Raw genomic sequence first — 9,022 nt, forward strand, 5'->3', positions numbered from 1 at the left:
ATACTATAAGATGTTTAGATGAAGACCTTGAATATACTATAGTGTATGTAAGATGTGGTGGCACATGGGGATGGCTATCATGAAACACATCTTATAGTCACTGTATATTCTAAACAGTTCCTAGTCGATTGAGCTGTCCGTTAATAAGGATAAGGATCGCTCGAGATTGAGACTAGCATTTGCGATGCCGAGTACCACGTTTCATTGGTATGGAACATAGAGATGTTCAAAGCATGCAAATGGATATTCATACGATGAATGATCGAACTACCCTATCCGGACTTTCCAAGTGGTTATCACTTATCGAGTGGATAAAGTCCACGGTTTTGGTTGTACACCATTAGTCCTTACTACTTGAAACATCATTGAGACTCTATATGCTAGTGCTATACTTTGACTCGTTTACCGACTCTATTGGGGTCATCAGGTGTCGGGATTGGGTACAGTTACGACACATATAGGAGTCGATGCTTTGTTGTCAAGGATTCACCACATACTTGCGAGTGTGGATATCCTATGCAATCTGAAGAGATATTAGTGTGACGAATCTCTGGCCAGAGTACATGATGTGGTTTAAGAAATGGTTTCTTGGTAGCACATGCGATGTTACTATTTGATCTTCAAGATGCATTGCATAGTTATCGAATCTCGAACGACCCTCGATTTACCAATGGTTGTTGATTCGATCGGGATATTTGGATGAAGGGACCGTACTGTACGCTAACCAAAATCTATTGGTTCTTGCAGGCACTATCAGTGATACCTAGGGAATCATGGGGCGATGTTGCTAGGCGCTCTTACCATGATTCGATGAGCAAGTCGGAAATTGTTGTTCCGAGTCACAAGGAGTTGTGAGCCCATGGCTAGCTGTATCCCTGAACCATTGAGGGTCACACAAGTAATGGATTTCTAATCCCCGTTGAGATAATTAAATTTAAAGAGTTAAATTTAGTGAATAAAGGAGTGGGACTTCTTATTTAAGAGTAGAGGGAGTAAGATTTCCTAAAATGACATAGTGATGGACATTTTTGGAAACCACTGAATTCGGATTCAAAAAATTTATCTTGACTTTAAAAGATGCAGAAATGGTTTCTGTGCACATTGGTGAAATTGGTTTATCAATCTGAGTCACGATGAATTTTATATTAATTTCTGAACATGCGGGCTTTGCTTGTCAGGCTTGAACTTAGGACTAATGGGCCCTAAGCTGTTAGCAGCCCACATTATAAATAAGTTATTGCAGTACAGAAATTACACACAACTTATACTCAGATTTTCGAAAACCCTAGCCTCCAGTCTAGGAATTTCGGCCGCCCCCCTCTCTCTGTCTTAGAGAATTTTCAGTCTGCGAATTTCGAATTTGCAGTCTGAATTAGCAGATCATATCTGTTCTATCTCTTCGTAGAAACTTCTGATATACTTTCTAGTGCAGTCTATCAGAGGGATTAAACTTCTGTTCGTGGACCTGATTGAAGAATCGTTCGTTCATCAGTTCCTGGGATATACAACAAGAGCAGTTTAAGCTGTTGGTGTCCATAATCTCGTTTCGAGATTTTAAGGTAAAATTTATATTGTTTAAATTTTATATTATCAATTTTAATCGTAGGAATTTGATACCCATATGGAATCGTTCCATATAATAAAATTTTAAAACTTCCGCTGCACCGGGTATCACTTTCTTTTTCAATCCGGAGAACGACCGTGTTCCAACAGTGGTATCAAAGCCAGGCTGTTCTCGGATTTTACGATTAAAATTTTATCGATTGTAAAAAGCCTCGATTTTTCAGAAAAATAAAACGGAAAAGAAAAAAAAAATATTTTCGGGCTGCCCGCTGCTCGAAGGCAGCGAGCAACGCCGCGTGCAGCCCTGCGCGCAGCTTGGCTGCACGCAGATGGGCTGCACGCAGCAGCCCTGCGCGAGCTAGGGCAAGCGTTGCCCTAGCCCGCGCAGCTGGGCCGCTTGGAGCGGCCCAGCGACGGGCGGGCAGCCCAGAAAATTTTTTTAATAAAAATTAAATTTTTTCGTGAATTATGAATTCTAGCCCAAAATGGTTTTGGGCCCAGTTTTTGGCCCGATTGAAAATTGTTTCAGTTGGTCCACGAGGCAATGGGTCAAAATTGTTTGAGCCCAAAATTTTTAAGAAAATTAATTTTTGGATAAATTTTGAAATTTGGAAATTTATAAATTTAATCCCATAAATTAAATCTTTAATTATTAATTTTGGTACAATTGATAATAAAATATGATTTTATGTATAAAATTGGATTTTATATGTAAAATATGATTTTATGGATAAACTAGATAAAATATGATTTTATATATAAAATAAGATTTTATGTATGAAATATGATTTTATCTATTTATATTTATTGCCATTGCATGATATCCAATAAATTAATTTTTGAATTAAATATTATTGGATAAGGATGATCGATTGCCATGACCAATATTATAGGTGTATGTTAGGTTGTTTACATTTAACTTTATTATTGATTGTTGGGTTTTATTAATGGGCCTGGTTTATGGCCCAAATTTGATTTTATCATTTGTAATAAAAGTGGGCCTGGTTTATGGCCCGTTCCCACCCCTACAATGTATCCTTTTATTTTTCATAGTAATTTATTGTAAATTCACTAGAAATAGTGGGAGTTTTTGAAGATGGAGGTGGGACCAGCAAGCAATGATAAAGACTGAAGAAATGTAAATTGGAAGCACAATGTAATAGGATTGCATTGCATACTTGCATATCACCTAGGATTGGACTTAGACTCGTGACTGGCAACCACGGGTCGATTATTAATGGAATCGATCATCCTAAAATATAATATATGATATTGTCGTTGTATGCATGTTTAGACTAAATTGTATGAATCCCACAAGCATACAAATTTTAAATGATGATACAAATTTTCAAAATTAAAATCCCTCATTTTAAATATGATTTAAAATTGATATCAAGATAAATAAAGGAAATTTAAATATTGTTTAAATGTTCCTACCTTCCATCAACGATCAATGTATGAGATGCTACCCGCGGATACGGTCCGGCTCATATTATTGGGGGGGCCCGTTCGTCGGAAAGCTGTACATTGGATCGACACATGTTGTAAGTTGAATGGAACTCCCATGGGATTGGCTCATATTATTGGGGATCCACATGGAGACCGTCCATCACAACTTGATATTGATGGGTCATCTTGACATGTCACAATAAACGGCGTCATATTATTGGGCCCTTATTGGACATGAGGTAAAAACATGGAGGTTGCTTTGGAAGCAATTGGGCTCTACCTTTTGAAAATTATGATTGGCTGATATTATTCGGGACTATAGTTTGTCAATTGGACTCCATGTTCCCACTAAAGAAAATGTTTCTCGTTTTCACTAGAGGGTAGTGAAATCGTTAAAATAGTGGGAGTGAGATTCATAAAATAAATTTCGCCTATTTTATGTCTTAGTAAATTAATTAAACAATCACTGATTATTGTCTGTTTCTTTTCAGTATTTCATAAAGATGAATTCGCGCAATCCACTATTCTCTATTCTCGAACAAAATAAACTGACTGGTGCAAACTATACGGAATGGTTCCGTAAGTTGAAGATTGTCTTGACCTCGGAGAAGATGCTCTACGTGTTAGAAAAATCTCCTCCGAAGGAAGCACCAGCTGATATAAGTCCGGAAGAGTTGGCCAAACTTGATAAATGGTGGGACCATGATATCAAGGCCAAATGCTATATGCAAGCTTCGATGTCTGATGAACTCCAGAGGCGATTTGAGGATACCGTGAATGCTGCTGACATTCACGTACAACTCAAGGAACTTTTTGGGGCTCAATCGAGAGCTGAAAGGTTCGCTACTGTAAAAGAGTTAATGACGTGTCGCATGCGTGAAGGGACTTCGGTCCGTGATCATGGGGTACGTGTGATTTGGCTCATTCAGAAGTTGGTAACGCTTGAATTGGTATTGGAGCATGAACTCAATGTGGACTTATTACTTCTCTCTCTTCCTTCATCGTTTGACGGTTTTGTGGTGAATTTCAATATGAACAAGATAGAGGCCTCCCTTGAAGAGATGGTCAATATGCTTGTAACTTATGAAGCCACTTTAAAGAAGGATAAACCGGTTCTCTTGGTGGGCTCCTCTTCTTCTGCTAAGAAGGGGCCAAGTACAAAGGGTAAGAAACGTTTTGTCCCATCCAAGAAAATCGGACCCGAGAAGAAGAACAAGACAAAGGCTTCAAACATGGAAAAGTCCAAGGATGTTTGCCATCACTGCAAGAAACCCGGTCATTGGAAACGTAACTGCAAGGAATATCTAGAGCAGTTGCGAACTGCGAAGGGTATGTTTTATATTGAAATAAATGTCTCACTTAATACTACTTCTTGGGTATTGGATACCGGATGTGGATCTCACATTTGCAATGATTTGCAGGTGATGACAAGAAGTCGCAAGCTTAGAATGGGTGAGACCCAGCTGAGACTCGGAAATGGTTCTAGAGTTGAAGCCAAAGCTGTGGGAGACGTTTATTTAATTTTGCAGAACGATTTTAAGTTACTTTTGAGAGATGTTTTATTTGTTCCAGACTTGATTAAAAACATTATTTCTGTTTCTATGCTTGATAGAGATGGTTTTTCTTGCAATTTTGTGAATGGGATTTGCAATATTTACAAGAATGAATGTTTGATTGGAAATGGACAACCTGAAAACGATCTATATAACTTAAAATTAAAATACGTTCCAATAAATTATGTTGATAAACCGGTAACAACGAACAAAAGGAAAATCGATAGTCAAAACCCGGCAAACCTTTGGCATGCTAGGCTAGGTCATATTTCATCAAGGAGGATGAACAAGCTAGTGGGAGAGGGCATGTTTGATATGTCAGATATTAACTCTCTACCTACTTGTGAGTCCTGCCTAAAAGGAAAAATGACTAAATCTCCTTTCAAAGGAAAACCTGAGCGTAGTCAAAATCTATTGGATTTGATCCATACGGATGTTTGCGGACCATTTAGTATTGGTACAAAATTTGGTCACACCTACTTCATTACCTTTACTGATGATTATTCTAGGTATGGGTACTTATATTTGATGAAATATAAGTCTGAATAATTTGAAAAGTTCAAAGAATTCAAGGCTGAAGTAGAAAACAAACTAGGTAAGAGGATTAAAGTACTTCGATCAGATCGAGGTGGAGAATACTTGAGTACCGAGTTTTTGAGCTATCTAAAAGAGAATGGGATTCTCTCTCAGTGGACTCCTCCTATGACACCTCAGCTTAATGGTGTTTCGGAGCGTCGCAATCGAACTTTGTTGGACATGGTTCGATCCATGATGAGCTTCACTGAGCTCCCACCTTCGTTTTGGGGCTATGCTCTTGAAACGGCGGTATTGTTGTTGAACAACGTTCACACTAAAGCAGTGAACAAAACACCATACGAGTTATGGAATGGCAAAGCTCCTAAGTATTCGTACTTGAGGATTTGGGGATGTCCTGCTTACGTGAAGCAGACAGTGGGAGATAAGTTGGATAGTCGATCCACCTTATGTTATTTTGTAGGGTATCCGAAGAATTCAATCGGATATTATTTCTATCATCCTACTGAAACAAAAGTATTTGTTTCAAGGAATGCCACCTTCTTGGAGAAGGAGTTCTTATTGGATAAGAAAGGCAAGATGATGGAACTCGAAGAAATTCGAGAAGAACCCAAGATACAAAATAATGATCCTACACCTCAGGAACCATTGATTGACACGCCTATTACTAGAAGATCCGAGAGGACTTCTAGGCCTCCTATTAGATATGGTTTTCTTCTTGAAGGGGATCAAAGTGAACCCGACATTGGATGTGATCCAAGAAACTTCAAGGAAGCAATTTCTGATGCAGATTCGAATTTATGGCTTGAAGCTATGCAGTCGGAAATAGATTCGATGCATACAAACCAAGTTTGGACTTTAGTAGATCCTCCCGATGGAATTGTTCCAATAGGGTGTAAATGGATCTATAAGAGAAAACTTGGGCCTGATGGAAAGGTAGTGACCTACAAGGCACGATTGGTGGCAAAATGTTATACTCAAAGACAAGGAGTTGACTATGATGAAACTTTTTCACCAGTCGCAATGTTCAAGTCCATAAGAATTCTTATTGCCATAGCAGCATGGTATGACTATGAGATATGGAAAATGGATGTGAAGACTGCATTTCTTAATGGAAACATTAAGGAAGAAATCTATATGATGCAGCCCGAGGGATTCACATCCATGGGAAGCGAGCATAAGGTATGCAAGCTTCAGAGATCGATCTATGGTCTCAAACAAGCATCAAGAAGTTGGAACCAGAAATTTGATGAAACAATAAAGGATTTTGGTTTCATCAAGAACCCGGAGGAACCGTGCGTGTACAAGAAAGTAGTTAAGGATGCTGTGACATTCTTAGTACTTTATGTTGATGACATCTTACTCATTGGGAATGATGTAGGGATGTTGCAGTCAACAAAGATATGGTTATCAGGTAGATTCTTGATGAAGGATTTGGGTGAGGCATCCTATATTCTAGGGATACAGATCTATAGAGATAGATCTAAGAGAATGATAGGACTTACTCAAGCTACCTACATCGACACTATATTGAAAAGGTTTTCAATGGATGAGTCCAAGAGAGGACATCTACCTATGTGTCATGGAGTCTCTCTATCCAAGTCTATGTGTCCCAAGACTGACGAAGAGATAGAGAAAATGACACACATACCATATGCGTCAGCCATAGGGAGTATCATGTTTGGGATGATATCCACCAGACCGGATGTGGCATTTGCTCTAAGTGTCACGAGCAGATATCAAGCCAATCCCGGTCAAATGCATTGGAAAGCCGTGAAGGATATTCTTAAGTACTTGAGAAGAACTAAGAATGTATTCATGGTTTATGGAGGAAGAGAACTGAAATTGGAAGGCTATACCGACTCTAGCTTCCAAAGTGACGTGGATGACTCGAAGTCAACCTCTGGATTTGTCTTCATGCTCAATGGAGGTGCTGTCTCTTGGAAGAGTTCCAAGCAGGACACCACAGCGGATTCCACCACTGAGTCAGAATACATTGCGGCATCAGCTGCTGCTAAAGAGGCCGTTTGGATGAGGAATTTCGTCCAAGAGTTGGGCGTTATTCCTGAAGCTGTTGGTCCAGTCCCGGTGTACTGTGACAACACGGGTGCCGTTGCTCAGGCAAAGGAACCAAGGTCTCATCAAAGATCCAAACACGTACTGAGGAAATACCACATCATCCGGGAGATCGTGGAAAGAGGAGACATCACTGTCGAGAGAGAGTGGCCTCTGCAGACAATATCGCTGATCCACTTACTAAGCCCTTGCCAGGACCATTATTTGACAAACATCGCGAAGAAATGGGACTACGTAGTATGACTAGTTGGCTTTAGGGCAAGTGGGAGATTGAAAGAGTGGGTGCCCGGTGAGCCAACTTGTGGCTAAGGGCTTTTATGACTCTATGTATAAACAATCTTTTGTTTAATATAATTTACACTTTTATAATGGCATTTACTTTATCTTTTATCATATTATTATGTTGTGACATACTATAAGATGTTTAGATGAAGACCTTGAATATACTATAGTTTATGTAAGATGTGGTGGCACATGGGGATGGCTATCATGAAACACATCTTATAGTCACTGTATATTCTAAACAGTTCCTAGTCGATTGAGTCGTCCGTTAATAAGGATAAGGATCGCTCGAGATTGAGACTAGCATTTGCGATGCCGAGTACCACGTTTCATTGGTATGGAACATAGAGATGTTCAAAGCATGCAAATGGATATTCATACGATGAATGATCGAACTACCCTATCCGGACTTTCCAAGTGGTTATCACTTATCGAGTGGATAAAGTCCGCGGTTTTGGTTGTACACCATTAGTCCTTACTACTTGAAACATCATTGAGACTCTATATGCTAGTATTGTACTTTGACTCGTTTACCGACTCTATTGGGGTCATCAGGTGTCGGGATTGGGTACAGTTACGACACATATAGGAGTCGATGCTTTGTTTTCAAGGATTCACCACATACTTGCGAGTGTGGATATCCTATGCAATCTGAGGAGATATTAGTGTGACGAATCTCTGGCCAGAGTACATGATGTGTTTTAAGAAATGGTTTCTTGGTAGCACATGCGATGTCACTATTTGATCTTCAAGATGCATTGCATAGTTATCGAATCTCGAACGACCCTCGATTTACCAATGGTTGTTGATTCGATCGGGATATTTGGATGAAGGGACCGTACTGTACGCTAACCAAAATCTATTGGTTCTTGCAGGCACTATCAGTGATACCTAAGGAATCATGGGGCGATGTTGCTAGGCGCTCTTACCATGATTCGATGAGCAAGTCGGAAATTGTTGTTCCGAGTCACAGGGAGTTGTGAGCCCACGGCTAGCTGTATCCCTGAACCATTGAGGGTCACACAAGTAATAGATTTCTAATCCCCGTTGAGATAATTAAATTTAAAGAGTTAAATTTAGTGAATAAAGAAGAGGGACTTCTTATTTAAGAGTAGAGGGAGTAAGATTTCCTAAAATGACATAGTGATGGACATTTTTGGAAACCACTGAATTCAGATTCAGAAAATTTATCTTGACTTTAAAAGATGCAGAAATGATTTCTGTGCACATTGGTGAAATTGGTTTATCAATGTGAGTCACGATGAATTTTATATTAATTTTTGAACATGCGGGATTTGCTTGTCAGGCTTGAACTTAGGACTAATGGGCCCTAAGCTGTTAGCAGCCCACATTATAAATAAGTTATTGCAGTACAGAAATTACACACAACTTATACTCAGATTTTCAAAAACCCTAGCCTCCAGTCTAGGAATTTCGGCCGCCCCCCTCTCTCTGTCTTAGAGATTTTTCAGTCTGCGAATTTCGAATTTGCAGTCTGAATTAGCAGATCATATCTGTTCTATCTCTTCGTAGAAACTTCTGATAGACTTTCTAGTGCAGTCTAT

The sequence above is a fragment of the Henckelia pumila genome, chromosome 4 (genome assembly GCF_033568475.1).
Source record: "Henckelia pumila isolate YLH828 chromosome 4, ASM3356847v2, whole genome shotgun sequence".
In the NCBI taxonomy this organism is placed as follows: Eukaryota; Viridiplantae; Streptophyta; class Magnoliopsida; order Lamiales; family Gesneriaceae; genus Henckelia; species Henckelia pumila.